This window comes from Grammomys surdaster, unplaced genomic scaffold, assembly GCF_004785775.1.
Source record: "Grammomys surdaster isolate TR1022 unplaced genomic scaffold, NIH_TR_1.0 655, whole genome shotgun sequence".
Lineage (NCBI taxonomy): Eukaryota > Metazoa > Chordata > Mammalia > Rodentia > Muridae > Grammomys > Grammomys surdaster.
The window spans coordinates 362,372-380,502 of NW_021605074.1; the positions used below are offsets into that span (position 1 = coordinate 362,372).

Consider the following 18,131-nt stretch of genomic DNA (forward strand, 5'->3'; position numbering starts at 1 on the left):
CCTCCATGACCTAGACCATGGTTCAAACATATTATGTAGTATCTGGAAGATGCCACTGAACCTTCCAAGGAAAATAAATGTTACTAAGCAATTCTGTATCCCTCACTAGTATAAGCACTGATACAATTATGGTTTTGTCTTTAAAAACACTGTGCCCCAGAGCTTGGGCATCAAGAGATTTTACAGAGGTGTAAGTCCACTCTTGGAACCAAGGATCATTTTATAACATACCTTAGGTGAGAGGCACATACAGTTATGGAAAGACATACAAAGTTAAAACATCAGGGTTGGAGGTATAGCTCATCAGTATAACACTTGCCTAGCAGGAGTCACCCCTGGGTTTAATCCCAATACCCCAAACAAAGCAACAACCAAACCTTTATAACCAAACAACATTATAAATCCCCAAAAACTGTCTCCACAAATTCATATTTTCACATAAAGAATGGACTTAAAAACAAGTTAGCATCAGAGCATGGGGGTGCATGCCTTTAATACCAGCATTCAGGGGGTAGAGGCAGATGCATCTCTGAGAGTCTGAGGCCAGTCTGGTCTACACAGTGAGTTCTGGGACAGCCAGGCTTATATAAAGACTGTGTCTCAAAAACCAAACCAAAACAAAAGTTAATATTGTTGCTTTAACTTTTCCTGAGAGAAACAAGTACCTATTCACCTCAGATGGAGCACCAATGACAGACTAAAGTCATAACACCACCAAAGTCCAACATGGTGAAGCAACCAGCTTATTATTATTAGGCTTATTTATTCTGTAAGGGGTTCTTTACAGAAGCATGGTTAACTTACTGATAGCTGCATCACCAGGAAGCCAACCCTAGGAAGAATGACAACTAAGGAAAACCTGCATTCCTAAAGTTTCCTAAACAATTTGCAGTCAGGTGGGCCAGCCTCCCCAGGAGATGTAAGTTGTTATACAACTGTGCGGATTCCTTAAGGATCTTGTACATTTCAGGAATTTCCTTAGACTTACAAGTTTCATCTCCTTTCAGAGCCTTAATGAACCTCTCTCAGAATAGCATGCTTTACACTGTGAGGGAAGTGGGTACATATACAGTATGTGTGTGTATATGTACATACCATGTTTTAAGGAACACAGCTGTAGTTTCTATTCATTCTTCCTGTCTATGTCTTCTAAACATATTGCTAAGCAAAACACTCATTTAGGAAGAAAAAAAATCTAAGCAGGTATTGGTGACAGACATCTGTAATCCCTGAACTTGAGAGGCTAAAGCATGAAGGCCAAGAATTTTGGACACCATGTGTTATGAAGGAGTCTCCTGCCTTAAGAAATGAGAAAACACTCGAAAAACCAAAAAAAAAGAAAAAAAAGAAAAAAAAGAAATGGGAAAACAAAACAAACAAACAAACAAACAAACAACTAATTAAGTATCTATTGTGTATGAAAAAATGAGGCAGTGGTACTTTTATATTTCATATCAGGCAGCTGCAGGCCAAGCTGAACCAAGGGCCAGGAAGAACAGGTGTGTTCCCCCTCCCCCGCCATGAAATTAACAAGGAGTAGATTTAAAAAAAAAAAAAACCATAATGCCTGCCTTGTGCCCATGTAGATTCCATTACTTTTAGTCAGTAGTGGTAACAATCAATGGTCATGTCAAAATTATCTTCACCAAGTTAGCAAATGCTTAGGTTCTGTAAAAACTGTAATCTTAATTGTAATCTAAAAGGCAACAATGTTGAAGTTCTATTTCTTTATCTCAGACATCAGCTTTACTCTATTTGCTTATGTATTTATTTATGTATTTATTTATGTATGTATTTATTTATTTTATGTTGAAATAGGGTCTCACTATGTAGCTCTGGCTGGCCTGGATCTTACTATATGGATTAGTCTGGCTTTAAACATGCAAAGATCCACCTGCCTTGTTTCCCAAGCGGTAGAATCCCAGTCCTCATGCATGTGGCACAAATGCCTTACCACTGCCCCATTTCCCCATCCCAAAGCTGCTGTTTTAGGTAGGACTGGTAAGATCAAAGTAGGCAGGGGGATGCCTCTCCTGTGAACAGGGGAGCAGGAGGGTGCCCAGGTAGTGCAGTAAGACAATAAACAGCAGGATAGGGAGGACAGCAGCTAGAGCCAGGATAGGAGTGATAAAAACTGCAAGAAGGGTGTGGGGTGTACCAGGAAGCAAGGTGGAGAAGCCAAGGTAACAGACTAGGAGGGGCAGAGAGGGAGGTAGCAGGCTCTGGCATTGTTAACATTTTTCTTCACATTCTTTCATGCACACAGCAACAAAACAGACCTGGCGAAGTACAGGCGGAGCTGTACTTCATGTAGCCATAATCTTGCCCATTGAAAGCTATCATTTAAAGTCTACTTTGAATCTAATAAAAACGCTTTTACAAGTCCACAAAATTAACCAGATCTGTCTCAGTTGGTAGAGTGCTTGCCTAGTATGGACGAAATTGTGGGTTCTAACCCTGGTACCACATAAAAACTGGGCATAGTGGTGCCCAGTGCTGGACAGGTGGCAGCAGAGGGATCAGAAGTTCAAAATCATCCTTGGAGCATGGTTGAGTACAAGGTCAGCCAGGCTAAGTCAGACCCTGTCTCACAAGGTGTAGTAGAGGCACAGAAATGACTCAGCAGGTTAAGCATTTCCTTGCAAGTATAAGGAACTGAGTTTGATCCCCGGAGTCCTCTTTCCTTTGATATATCCATCTGTTTTTGAGATAGGGTCTTAGCAATCAAATATATTATTAAACTAATATAGATTCTGTTTAGATACCAGTTTTAAAAAGCCAACAATAGAAACATATTCTTAAAACAAGCGAGGGATGTGATTACAAACCAGGCATTAAATAACGCTGAGGTATCTCTGTTCTTTTTGTCAAGGAGAACAGCAGTATGAGGTTTTATAATAAAGTGCCCATCTCAGAGACCAACTCTGATACATACCGAGATAGTACCATCTGATATCTGATTCTGCTTTTAAATATTTCAGTAAAAGAGGAAAAAGAATTTGAAACAAGTTTGGCAACAAAGCAATGTCGTGCAGGCAGTGAGCGTGCAGAAGAGTCATTTCTTGTTTGTAGTAAAATATTTTCCTGACAGCTTTTTCTAATGAGGCCTCTGAGGGTGTAAACTCTCAATCCAATGGCACATATCTTGTCTAAGATCAGACAAAGTACATTCAAGGACATGTTAAATTCCAAGAGGGTCACTAGGAAAGAGGAGAGAGCATTCTAAGTGGAGGAGTAAGGACTGCCTCAGGGAATAACCAGCAGGTGCAGAGACTCATAAACTGAGAACTCAGAATTCTATTTTGAATCTAGTCCACATGATTTTACATGTCATGTGGAAAAAAGTTACAAAGAGTGTGAATTCAGGCTGGAAAGGACTATAAACTTGGAGGTAGAGTTTGGTAATCCTTCACACAACAGTGTAAGCCACAGGAGCAGAAAAATGGCATTTAGAGTGTGCGTGTGTGTGTGTGTGTGTGTGTGTGTGTGTGTGTGTGTTGGGATGGAAGCAGGGTTCATGCTTTTTCAGGGAAACATGTTGCCAAGAATAAATCCACACAATCAAGAATAGCACATACACTTACACAGGTGATTCCTTTGCCTGCTTCTAGTTGAATCATGCCCTGAACAAGAACACTTCAAACCCTGACCAGCTTTTTCCAATCCTCCACTCCTGTCACACCCTGATCTTCCACTCTTAGGAGATGTGGAAGATCATCTTCTACTTTAGAGAAAACATCCATCTTCAGAAGGTAAGCACCACAACTGCCTTCAAGGCCTATTTCCCACTATTCTTTTATTTCAAGATGACCTCTATTCCAAAGGGGCTCAGAAAACAACACAAAATCCACTCCATGCTAAGTTTATGTAACTGCCATATTAAAGATAGTATATGGCAACAATCATGATGTTAATGCTTTAACTTGCTATGTGGTAGTAGCAGCATCTGAATGGGCCAGAGGCCTTATTTATAACCACAGCACTATGTTGCTTCTCTCAAAATAAGGAACTCAATTTTAAAGGTTATAATTTCTTCAACATAGGATCAGATAGCAACAACAACAAAACAAACCAATTCACTACAGGTTGCTTAGTAACACAAAAGTATACAGTGTATAAAATCATAATAAGAAAACAACCTGTGTTACTATTACAAAATATAAATATGTAGCAGAACCATAAAGACATGCACAAAGGGGACAGGCTAAATTCAATAAAGTTGTCTCTTAGAGGAAAAGCATAGGGAGACCAGCTATCTACAGAAAAGTATGCAAAGCTTTCTTAAAATGGCTGCTGCATATTAGAAGTTTGTTTTTAACTTCTATTGCAAAGAAATGAAACCAGGCCTGTAGCTCTGGCACTAGGGGTACTGTGACAAGAGGACTGCCAAAATTTGAGGCCAGCCTGTACTAGAGTGAGACCTTGTGAGTCTCTGTACTAAAGTGAGGTGAAATAAAGAGGCAAATGCAAGCATACATTACAGAGGTCTTAGACTATGTAAGGCTCCAGTTTCTAAGTGCTCTTTCTGCCACCATGTGGTTCCCACAGATAGTACAAGTACACAATTTTCAGAAAACCAGCACTGTTAATGTTCAGGCCATTACTGCATGAGTAGAAACACAAAGAGCCCCATTTGATACATAATCAATTCTAAAAAACATATTTTTGGGATAGGAGTGTATATTAGAACGTTTGTTCAACACACCAAGGCTCAGCACTGAAAACACCACCATCATCCACTTAGCCTATTTATTCCCAACTACGCAACTTCCAAACAGACAATTTAAATAAGGAGCTCAAGTAAAGCAATAGTACCATGAAACTTACCGGGCCTAAGTATAAAATGGAAGAAATCAATGTAAGAAGCTGGGTGGTAGCACATGTCCAGTACTCAGGAAGCCAAGGCAGGCAGATCTCTGAGTGAGATCTACAGAGTGAGTTATAAGACAGCCACAGCTACACAATGAAACCCTGCCTGGGGAAACAAACAGGAACAGAAGGGAAGCCTTGCCTTTAGGTGTAACTAGTAAGTAAACAAGGATGCACATACACACTTCTAAACTAGTAAGTAAATAATATGGAAGGGATACAGAAACTCTGTCCACAGTATTAATCACTAATTCACGTGTAAATTTTAGTATTCCCCTCTTTTCCCTGAAACTTAATACTTTGTTTGTTTGTTTGTTTGTTTTTGAGATAAGGTATCACTATGTGGTCTCTGCCTGAAAATCACTATATAGACAAGGCTGGCCGTGATCTCAGAGATACACCTGGTTCTTTCAACAACTAACTGGCTTCTTCTCACTGCACCCCAGATCAGCATAGCTTGACTCTGCTATTCTCTATCCAAATGAACTTGTGGTTCATGCTGTTCCCATTCTGGGGAGCCTTCCCAATGAGGCGGTGGGAGCTCTCGGCTGAGACTTCACTGAGATTTCACTGAATATCATGGGATGCCATTTCCCTCAATGATCCCTAGAGTGTGGCAAACAGCATATAGACAAGAAACACTTGCTGAGTAACTCAGGTTCAGGAATTTCATAGAAACATGAAGAAGGTATTTATATATTATGAAGCTTTTTTTTTTTGGTTTTTCAAGACAGGGTTTCTCTGTGTAGCCCTGGCTGTCCTGGAACTCACTCTGTAGACCAGGCTGGCCTCGAACTCAGAAATCTGCCTGCCTCTGCTTCCTGAGTGTTGGGATTAAAGGCATGCGTCACCACCGCCCGGCTACCAAACTTTTGAAAAAGGTTAAATGTTAAATATTTTAAGTGCATCCAGTTACCAGATTTTTTTTCTTTAGCAGATGTTAACTGTAATTAAAACACTGGATACCACACTTCGAGAAGGAATGAACAAAGACCCACATCATTATTTAGTGTTTGAAAGACCCAGGGCTAGGTTTATGAAATGAAAAATTGGTCCTTAGCCTCAACTACACCTGCACTGGTAGAAACCTAAGAGAAGAAATAGGCGGGCTGCTGAGTACCACCCAGGCCAAGGGGCCTGACTACTTAGTAGACAGCACTACAAGCCATACAGCACTGTTAGTAGCTGAGCAGGAAAACAATAACAACAACAAAAACCAACCAAACAAAAAAAGCCTGCTTCTCTGAAATTTCCTCTTTTCCTCCTTTTCTCTAAACAAGTCACACCTCCTCCAGGTTTCTGGTATCCAATGAGCAAGGCTTAATTAGTCCTAAATAAATTTCCAAACTAGCAATGCTATCTGATATAAAATGCTCAGTACCTAGAGACTTCAGCTTCAATCTCTCCTTCCAAACATGGCACTAATGAAGCTTATTTTCTTCCTAGGACATAGAACAGTAACTTCCATTCTATTAAAGCTGTATCAGAAAAAAAAATCATAAAGTAATTTAACATAGAAAGTATTAATTCTTTTTTTTTGGTTTTTCGAGACAGGGTTTCTCTGTGTAGCCCTGGCTGTCCTGGAACTCACTCTGTAGACCAGGCTGGCCTCGAACTCAGAAATCTGCCTGCCCCTGCCTCCCGAGTGCTGGGATTAAAGGCGTGCGCCACCACGCCTTTAAAAGTATTAATTCTTAAAACTACAAATTCCTCACAAAACATCTTCACCCGGAAGTCATACTGTGACTAGAAATTCAGAAACTGAACCATGGTAAAAATTATTTTTGAGTAGAAAGAGCTTTCTAAGACTTTCGAATCACATCTATGGTCCACTCACCTGAGGGGTTACTTTCTAATCTACTGTTTGGGAAAAGTCAGTATCTATTTTAGTTTTCCATGAACTGTATCCTGGCAGACTGGCTGGAGGCGCTTGCAGCAGCTACTTAACTGCCTATGTGATGTGCACCCTGGTCCACCTTCCAGGACTACAGCAGAGGGAATGGGTGAAGTTCAGTGGTGAGACCAGCTGGGCTTCAAAGCGACAACAAAACTGCTCAAGTCTCTTGGTCTAAAATACATTTAACAGGGTGTGTAGTGTTCACACATAACTCTAGCACTCAGGAGGCCAAGAATCAGAAATTTGAGACTAGTCTATGTAGTGAAACACTGTCTGACTTACTTATTTTGAAACAAAGTAGGCTGATCTGGAACCCCTCCTGCCTCTGCTTCCTGAGTGCTGGGAATAAAGGTGTGTACCTGGCTAGAACCAAAATTACAAAAAAAAAAAAAAAAGTTCAAAATTCATTCCCAGTACACTGACTTTCATAGAGCAGATACCAATTAGTAGGTATGATGATGATATAAAAAAAAAAACCTGACAGTAAATAAGAATATGTAAGGGACTGCTTAGAAGTTAATCTGTAGGCTGGATAGTTCAGCAATTAAGAGCATTGGTTGTTCTTCCAGAGGATTTAGGTTCAACTCCCAGCACCTACATGGCAGCTTACGACTGTCTGCAACTCCAGTTCCAGGGGACCTAAGGGATCTAAGACCCTCACAGAGACATACATACATGCAGGCAGGCAAAACACCATTGGACATAAAATAAACATTAAAAATAAGTTAATTTGCAATTTGCAGAATTTATAGGTGAGGATTCAAACAACAATATTTCTTTGCATTATGGACAGAAAAAAAAACAAGAAGTGTACAAAAACATTCAGTAATGTAGGAGAGGAACTGTTCGGGTGCAGGCAAACACAACCAAGTACTTAATTGGGTCAATGATATGAAACAGCACCCTCTGGTGTCTGTTTGTGAATCTGCTGCTTTTCAATGATCAAGAAATAACATTTTAAGTGTTCCATTTAATAGAAGGCTTTATAGAACAGAAATCCAGTGAGACAGCTCAATGTGCAAAAGCTGCATACTTCTAGCCCCGGTGACTGTTGCTTAATGTCAGAATTCATATGTTGGAAGGAGAGATGCTTCTCTGATCTCTACACTCATGCTGTACCGCTATGTTTCTCCACACACATACAAATAAATAAATGTAATATAATGTAAAAATTAAGAAGTGCAATCATCATGGAGCTAGGAAGATGGATGGTTCAGTAGGAAAAGTGCTTGCTGTCCAAGCACTAAGATCTCAGTATGGATCTCTGAGCATGAGCCCTGCCTAGGATATAGATCTAGTTTTAAGACAGTGAGGACTCCACACAGAGAAGTCTTGTCTCAAAAAACAAACAAACAAACAAACAAACAAACAACAAGGAAGATCTGAGTATGGATTCCTAATAGCCATTGTAGAAGCTGGATGTGACAACACACAGCTGTTAATTCCAGCACTGAGGAGGAGTTGGGGATGCTGGGGGTGTGCTGGCCAGTAGTCTAGGAAACAGCAAACTCCAGATTGAGTGAAAGACCCTTCTCAAAAACTAAGGTGTACAATTACAGAGGGGAATACCAGATACTAAATGCTGGCCTCCACTCATTCCACAGGTGTGCACACAAACACATACTCTCTCTCTCCTATGTTAAGGAGATTTTTTGTATGTATGTTCTTTTGGGGGCCCTTTTTTCTGGGAAGTTCCTATATGTCTTTGATTATTTTTACTAATTAATTGATTAATCAATTAACATTACATCCAGTTTCCCCTCCCTCTTCGCCTCCCAGTCATCCCTGTCCCTTGTCTTTATCTCAAGTGCCTTTTTAAGTTTTTTCTTTTTGTTTGTGTTTTGTGTTTGTCTGCAATGTATACACATATATCATGTTGCCTGCAGAGGCCAAAAGATGGCATTAGATTCTTTGGTACTGGAGTTATTATAGACAGTTGTGAGCCACCATGTGGGTGCTGGCAGACTACCATAACCAGAAAGGCCATCATTTACAACTGAGAAAAAAATATTACATGAGAATACAAAATTTAAGCAATTTCTATCTAAAAATCCAGCTCTACAGAAAATACTAGAAGGAAAACTTTAGTCTGAAGAAGTTAACTACATCCTAGACAGGAGGAATAAAAAACCCCCACAAAAGCTCATCACAAGAGGGTTAAAAAGCCGCCATCATAACAACAAAGTAACAGGAAGTAATAAGCACTGTTCACTGATAACTCCCAATATTAGTAGTCTCAATTCTCCCAATAAAAAAACACAGACCAACAGATTGGTCAGAAAACAGGATCCATCTTTTTGCTACTTCCAAGAAGCATATCTCTCTGTCAAGAAAAGATTAACACTTTAAGGTAAAAGTATGGAAAATAGTGTTTCAAGAAAATATACCCAGAAGCAAACAGGTATAGCTTTTTTTATATTTAACAAAATAGTTTCAAACAAAAACTAATCAAAAGAGAAGGGAAGGACACTACATACTCATTAAAAAAAAAAGTTCACCAAGATTCAAAATATGTACCAAGTACAAGGGTATGCAAGTTGATAAAAGAAATATTATTATAGCAAAAAAAATCACATATTAACCCTCATACAGTCATCCAAACATGGAGTTATATCAAATGGACCTACCAGACGTCTACATAGCACTCCATCCCAACACTAAAAAATATGCTTTCTTCTCAGTATCTCATGGAACTTTCTCAAAACTGACTGAAATTGCTCTTACAGAGGTTCCGAGTTCAATTCCCAGCAACTACTTGGTGGCTCATGAACATCTGTAATGATGTCTGTTACCCTCTTCTGATGTTCAGGCATAAATATAAAATACAGAGATTCAATGAAATAAAAAGTTGGTTCTTTGAGAAAGATCACCAAAATTGACAAGCCATTAGCTAAATTAACTAAAAACGGGAAGCCCCAAATTAATAAAAATGTAGATGAAAAGCACATTACAATAGATATAAAGTAATTTTAAAGAATCATAAAGACATACTTTTAAAATTTTGTATTTTTAGGGCTGGAGAGATATATAGCTCAATGATTAAGAGCCCCAACTGCTTTTCCAAAGGACCCAAGTTTAACTCTTAGCACTTACATAATAGCTCACAAACATCTATTACTTCAGTCTTAGGGGATATCTGATGGCCTCTGTGGGCACTGCATGCATGTGGTACACATATATACAGGCAGGCAAAACACACTCATACAAAAAAAAAAAAAAAGAATAAATATCTGTATTGCACCAAACAGAAAACCTAAATGAAATGGATGAATCTTGTGATATATACAACCTACTAATTTAAATAAAATCAGACAAGCCACTTAAATAGTCCCATGACCACTTGTAAAAGAGTAAAGTCTCCCAACCAAAAGAATCCATGGCCAGATGGATTGAGGATTCTCCCAGACCTTCAAAAGAAGAAAGAATATCAACATTCCTCAAATTATTCAGCAAAATAAAAACTGAAGGAACATTTCCTAATTCTTTTAATAAAGCCACTATAACCCTGATACCTAAATCACACAAAGACCCAACCAAAAAATAAAATTATAGACCAATATCTTCTTCTTCTTTTTTTGTTTGTTTTTTTTTTGAGACAGGGTTTCTCTGTATAGCCCTGGCTGTCCTGGAACTCACTCTGTAGACCAGGCCGGCCTCGAACTCAGAAATCCGCCTGCCTCTGCCTCCCAAGTGCTGGGATTAAAGGCGTGTGCCACCACCGCCCGGCGACCAATATCCTCTATGAACATAGATGTAAAAATTCTCAATAAAATACTTGAAAACCAAACAGAAGAACACATCAAAAGACTATCCACCATATTAGCTTCATTCCAGAGGTGCAGGGATGCTCACATACAGAAATTGATAAATAAATGTAATCCACCATATAAACAGACTGACAGACAAAAACTATAGGATCATCTCACTAGATGGAGAAAAGGCCTTTGATAAAATCCAACATCTCTTCATGATAAACAATCTGGAGAGAACAGAGAAGCAAAAGACATATCTCAAAACAAAGGCAATTTACTATAAACCCACAGCCAACTGTGGAAGTAACCAAACACTTTTAGATTGGATTTAAGGCCCACTCTATGAGACGAATCTGGACAAAGCTTATGCCACTGAGAATCTGAGGCTTCACCAGCCTAAAAGAAAATCTACTACTATTATTACGCTAAAGGAATACAACAATAAGACTACTCCTAATGCTATAACCTACACATCAGTGTCTTACTCAACCCATACCCAAGGAGCTTCTTAAGACCCACAACTAGACAATGTGCTAAGACTGAGAGACTGTAGAACTCAGTTCTAAATGGGATGTTTTCATCAAATCCCTCCCCTCAAGACTCAAGGATCTATGGGGAAGAGGAAATGAAAAGATTGTAAGGGCCAGCAGAGGTCATAGATTGCTGCACCAAGGAAAAACAGTGTCTTCCAGACACAACAGGACTGATGCACATATGAACTCCCACTGTCACAAGCATGCACAAGACCCACATGTTCAAACCAGATGGATTACCAGCATTGAGGTAAACAGTTCATCATCTTACACACAGAGCTCGAGTGCATCCAATTTGACAAATACTGATAGATGTCACCAAACAACCCCCAAAACCACCACTGAGTGACTTCAATGTAATACAGTGGGGGAAGCAGGGAGGAAAAGTAGGCAAGGGAAAGGAGGAAAACAGAATGCATATGACATACATACGACATCAAAGCAGATATGAGGTTACTGGGGAAAGTGAACATGCATGAGGGAAGACCACAATGAAAGAGGATAAACAGGAGGATCAACAAAACAAAGTATGAACGAAAATGCCACAATAAAATCCATCACTTTGTTGCTAATAAAAAAAAAACTTGTAAAAATAAGGAAATGATAAGATAATTGAGGAGACAGATGTTTACCTGATTTGTACAGTAAAAAATGTATACATAAATCACAAGGTATCACAAGGCAACTCATTCATCTGTACCAGTTATCAATAAATTTAAAAAAAAAATTTAAGGGCTAGAGAGATGGCTTAGCAATTGAGAGCTCCGGCAGCTCCTCTAGAGGGCCCTGCTCAATTCCTAGCACTGATATCTGATAAGCTTGGAAGATGTATCTGGAAGTCACATATATCAGAAGGGATTGGTACCTAGATATATACACCAACAACCAGCTGAACAACAACAACAAAAATGGGTAAAAGATCTAAACAAAATGGGCTTAGCTTCTTCACAGGATAAGAAGCAGGTGCAGAGAAAGATATTCTGTAACTTTTCTAGAGAAACAAAACTATAATGAGATATTTATCCTATCCATCATGACACACATTATCAAACCAAACCAAACCAAGCCAAACATAAAATCGATTCTACTTCTGGATAATACTCCAGAGTCCAATGGGACTCAGAGATAGTTGCCCTCTATTTTCCCCAGGCAGCATCATTCACAAAAGCCAAAATTAAAATTTGCTCAAAGAATCATGTTAATCCACTAAGGTGAAAACAATAGCTAAAAGTCACACACCTGTAATCTCAGCTCTCAGAAAGCTGAAGTGTGTGTGGGCTGAGGGGATTCTGAGTTTGAAACCAGCCTGGGTTACAGTGAATTCAAGACCAGTTTATAGTAAGATCTGTCTCAGGAAAAAAAAAAAAAAAAAAAAAAAGTTCCAACAACATAAGAATGAATAAGCAAAATGTGCTACATACAAATGATGGAATGTCTCTCCCTTTAAGAAAGGAAATTCTCACATGTAATTCATGGATAGACCTTGAAGATCTTTCTATACCAAATTAAAAACAAAAGCCAGGTTACAATGGGGCTAATACTGACTGTTCCCACTTTCTACAGGTATCTATTATAACCAAATACATAAAGATAGAAGGTAGGTACCAGGGACAGGGGTGTGGAGGTGGAGAATTGAAAATTACCACTCAACAACTCCCAAGAATCTCAGAGTTCCACGCAGTGTCTGAGTTGGGAAGCGGAGGCACTCTGGAGACGGAGAGGATAACTGTACAAGGCGTGAGTCTGCTTACCATTACTGAACTCACACATTCCAACAGGAGCAGGGGAGATGGCTCAGTACTGTTCCAGAGGTCCAGGATGGATTTCTAGTAGCTACATGGCAACTCACAACTGTCTGTAACTTCAGTTCCAGGGGATCCAACACCCTCTTCTGGCCTCCATGAGTATCGAACATACATCATGTGTGTTAAATTAACTTAAAAGTGATAAATTACAGAATTACTCCAAATAGGTACTCAAGATAGACCAAAGAAAGTGGTTCTACAAAGAGTTTATTGGAGCTGCTTACAGAGTGTGGGTGAAATGGACTAAAGCTGTATTACTGGATGTTCCACCTGTAGCAGGAACAGCAGGCTGCCTCCATGTAAACACTGGGGGCTGTGCAGCTGTAAAAGCATCTCCTGCAGGAGGACCAAACTGAGGACTGCCTGAAAGAGCAAGGACTGGTAGTGCAAACAATGCCAGCAATCAGAAAATGCTGTTTAGAAGAGATGCTGTTTGAACGGGGGCGTGGGTGGAGGGTACTAAAGAAGCACACAGCAGTCCTCAGATGAGCTTGCTGCCACATTTCTCACCTGCTCCTGGAGTCTATGTTGATGACCCTGTGCCAACTCACTGCCAACCCCCAAGGGCAGGTAGGGTCAGGTGGAGAGTTGTCCAGGGCACAGGTGACATCCACCAAAGACTCTCTGCTCCCTCATCAACTGTTTATTGCTTATATAACCACTAGGAGCTTCTTATAATTTTCTTGCACATTACCTGAGCCCCCACCTCCAACCTTTGCTAGGTTTACCCAGAACTTCTGAACCTCCCTACCTGGTCTCGTTATGTTTTCAAACACAGTTAAATGTCCCACACTTAAGAGAAACATAAGCAAGACTCAGGTTCTTCATAGGTAGCTTCCTAAGGTGAATAAGAACTCTGGGAAAGAAGCTGCCTTTAGAGACTGATTTACTGACGGCCCAAGAGATAACTGCCTTACCGTGGGCTAGCTTTAGGACTCCCTCCATCTCCCAACAACTATTCCTTGCCCACCTCTATTTCAGAATTAACATCTTGTGACTAACAGATAAAAAAAACCTTTGGAATCCATTAATTTAGCAGACTGCCAGCGTCCTCTGACCCAAAAGCTAAGAACGTCATCAGTACCTTAGGCCTACAGTCAAGCTTCCCTCATCATGTTGCAACCACCTTGCCCTGATTTATAACTTTCTTTGTTTTGTAAAAGTATAAAACTACAATAACCTAAATCTGTTTTCCCAGGCTATGGTCACTCAAAATGACTCTAGAAAAAAAGCTATCTCTTCCTTCCTTTAAGGTGAGAGCTGGGGTTGTTTGTTTGTTTTTGTGCCTACTACAAAACAACTAAAAAAAAAAAAAAACCTAACCCCAAACAACAAATACAAGTGGAAAAGAGAGAGGGTCAGTGAGTCAAAGACAAAAGAACAAGAGCCACAGGAGCAAAAAAACACCATGGCTCGACTGACTGGAGAACTTTTTAAATACAAGACGATCTCCGGATGGAGATGGCTTGCAACTGTCATTGACATCGCTCCAAGCAGAGTAAGGGCTGCACATTTCCTTATACAGTAGTTTATTCGCATTTCTCTTCTTAGGCAGACATTACAGTTTCCATCTAAAAACAGCACAAGGAGGAAAACCTTTAGCAACAACACTGACACATACATCAAAGGCTGTGGTTTCCAGTCTTGACTGGACTCAGCTAGCAGACTCCCCAGCACACACACTCTGCTACCCCAAATATAGTTCAGTATCTAAGAGCCAACAGCGTGGTTTTCCTGAGGTTGCTTCTGGTGGGGGTGATAAAGGGGTTCAGACTTTGCTCTATAAATAGTCTGCAGACGGAAGGTCTATTGTCTAACTGATATTGGTCAAACTCTTTCCTTACAGAGCAGCCCCAGCCTTCTCAGTAGGAGAGCTTTCCTCCAGAGCTTTCAAGTTAGGTAATGCTAACACTGTAACCCCCTAGTCCCAGTGGCTTTAAAGCAGGTTCTCTGTTTCTGATTAGCTTTTAGGATGATTGTCTTTTTCTTGGAGTTATGTTTTCTAATTTGTAGCCACATACCATGGTTCAACTTAAAATGTGGCTAATCTGAATTGAGATGTGCTGTAGTATAAGACATATAGCAGACTATCTTAATAACATAAAAATACTTCTTATTGGCCACCTACCCATCTATACAGCTTGACATAGTAACAGTTTGACATACTAAGCTAAGTAAGTATATTATGAAAATTATTTCACCTACTTTTCTTTTTGGCATTTTGAACACTGCTACTAAAAAACTTGAAGTGCACACGGGGCTCATGTTACATCACTCTTAACACATAACAAACCCCATTTACTGAATAGACTTGGAAGAGGCGCTGGAAACTCAGCTGACTATGTACAAATTCAAAGAAAGGAACCCTCCCATCTCTTCACTTTTTATCATGCAGCAAGGAGGAAGTGAGGCTGCCTAGGTCACAATTCTGGCCTGGTCTCTTGTTAGTCTGACAAGTTTTTTAACTTGGAGGTCAAAATGCTTCATCTATAACATGGCCAAAGGAAGTCCCTCTCTTAGGTTGATAAGGCTTAAAACAGCATTTAGCAACAGTGTGTTCTTGATTTCTGTGCATATCTTTTGGTAGCTAACTTAGTGATCTTGGGATCATGTTATAGGATTGGATTCCAATCCTTTTTCCTTCTTCTCCACTCAAATTGTTTCCAAATAATTCACTCAAAGGGAAGCCAGAGTATTCTTCCTAAGCAAACCTACCATCACTCCCATAGTTGTCTTATTTATCCACACCACTATCTATCACATCCCTTTCAGATAGATAAATAGATAGATAGATAGACAGACAGACAGACAGACAGACAGATAGAGATATGTATGCACTTGGGTCTTTGCATTGATGAATAATTGGTGCAAGTTTTGACTGCTGGGATGGAGAGATGAGTCAGTTGATGAATGCTTTCCTAGCCTACATGAGGCCCTGCACTCATGAAATAGGTGCAGTAGCACCTAGCTGTAATCCTAGCACTTGAGAGGTAAAGGCAAGGAGATCAAGGTCATCCTCAGCTACATTAACAAGTCTGAGGCAGCCTGGGTTACCTAAGACCTTGACTCAAAGAGGGAAAAAATATGGCTGCTGCCCATTTTCTCAAGTCTATTACCAATAGCTCAGTGCTAATTCCCAAATTTAAAAATGTCCATGTCAGGAGTTACAGCTCAGTGACAGAGAAAATTGAATAGGCTGGGCATAGTGGTGCACATCTTTAATTCTGGCACTCAGGAGGCAGAGACAGGCAGATATCTGTTAGTTCAAGGCCAGTCTGGTCTACACAGCCAGTTCTAAGACAGCTATAGCTACATAGAGAGACTCTGTCTCAAAAATAAAAAAAGAGAAGCAAAGCAAAACAAAATAATGGTCTACTTTTTTCTTTTAAACAGTTTTACGGGTTAATGAATAAAGAACAATTATTTGGTTAGTTGTGGACAGCAAAGATAAATAAATAGTACATTTCTCTTTCCAAAGATCATAGGCAGCATTTATGGCTAAAAACTAATATAACATGATGGGTGAGACAAGCCTTTACTTCCAACACTCAGGAGGCAGAGGCAGGTCTCTGTCCTGGACCTGGACAGCCAGAGCTACACAAAGAAACTGTGCCTTGAAAATCAAAACAAGCCGGGCGGTGGTGGTGCATGCCTTTAAACTCAGAACTTGGGAGGCAGAGGCAGGCGGATTTCTGAGTTCGAGGCCACCTTGGTCTACAGAGTGAGTTCCAGGACAGCCAGGGCTATACAGAGAAACCCTGTCTCAAAAAACAAAAACAAAAACAAAAACAAAAAGAGAAACCCTGTCTCAAAAAAACAAAAACAAAAAAGAAAATCAAACAAACAAACAAAAAATTAATATAACACAATACCAAAAAAAACATGACTCAAAACATGACTCAAGTCTTTCCCAATGTAATTCTCCACAAGACCTAAAATGCGCGATGCCAAACAGAGCACAGCTGCCTTTTACAATGCCCTTCACTTTGAAACCACAGGACCATTAAGTTACTTTCAAATGCAGTCAGTAATCAGATACATATCTATAAGGAGATTCAAAACCACTGATCTCTGCTGAAAGGAGATTTTAATTAGCACAGTTAAAGGTTACAACTTACCCAAAACCCTTTCTCTAAAACAAGAAATAAAAGCAAACCAAAGACTGGCCTCCTTTTTTCGTTTAAATTACAGGTTAACAAAAGAGCAACTCTTCTGACTAGTCATCATTGCTTCCTTCTTAACACAGCAAGGACAAAAAGGTCCTTGAGAATTTAGGAGACTTTAAACAAATAGCTTTTATGCTTTAAATACCTGAGAAAGACAAGTGAGACAGAAAAGAAATGCAGAAATATAACAATACCCTGTGTGGTGCTAGTTCGTGGTGTCAGATCCTTTTCTTCTCCTCCGTCTCAGTCACTTTACCCACACAAGCCCACCTCTGTAAAGTCAACAGACAAGGAGGTTTTCACATCCCGGGTCCCCACACTCCTTCTCTCCTAATTTAGTATAGAGGATTTCTATTCCAGTACTTCTCCTCTTATTTCAAGTCATTTATCAGAACTTGGACAGCCACGTCCATGAAAGCAAACTATCTTTAAAGGCTCTTACTTCCTTGATTGTACAGCACTTCCTCATCTGAACTCTGTGTCTACTGCTTTGAACTATATTTAAGCCAATGAAACCAAGTTAAGGCTTTTTTTTTTCAGTCAAATCATGTAACATGGTGTATTACTCAAAAACTCCACAGTTCTGAAGCAATAAGACAACACCCTAAATGTCATAACTCATATCCTGCTGAGCTATCTTATATTTTTTAAGAAGTTAACATTTAACCACTTGTAATGTGAAGGCAAATATTTTAAACTAATGGTCAATAACTAATCAAGACAGAAGGAGTTGGATGTTCATGACAACTCTATCAGCTCCACCTGTAGCTTAGAGACAGGGATGCTAGGCACAGGCTAGCTCAACGATAGAAACTTTTTTCTACTGCACATACCCTAGATAAACACAGCACAGAAGAGGAGCAGGCCAGAGTGCTCAGGACTCACAAGCCTGACTAAGTCATCTCGAGACTCTTTGATGCTAAGTTTCCACCGAAGAATATGGGATCTTTTGTTGAGGCTGAGGAAAAAATAGGAGAATGTAGCCTGCCTTCCTCTTGCATTAATGTCTTGATATACAGGGAATACAACAAGAAATTCTCTGGCCTTTGTTATAAAGAAGATGTTTTTAGGATGGTGCTTCTAAGTTCTAAGGCCTGGGGTTAATCTCA

The 18,131-nt window shown here is 39.7% G+C and overlaps 1 protein-coding gene across 3 annotated transcripts in view; it reads right to left on the reverse strand.

Annotated features, from left to right (window-relative positions):
• The window catches only part of Lims1 (LIM zinc finger domain containing 1), a 113,239-nt gene that overhangs the window by 63,113 nt on the left and 31,995 nt on the right, over window positions 1-18,131 (reverse strand). For 2 of the 3 annotated variants that reach the window (XM_028782004.1, XM_028782006.1), the window contains exon 1: window positions 17,217-17,473. The exons of the other annotated variant lie outside the window; for it this stretch is intronic. The gene's annotated coding sequence lies outside the window, so the exon portion shown is untranslated. Of the gene's footprint in view, window positions 1-17,216; window positions 17,474-18,131 lie in introns of those variants that run through there. 3 annotated transcript variants of the gene reach the window in all.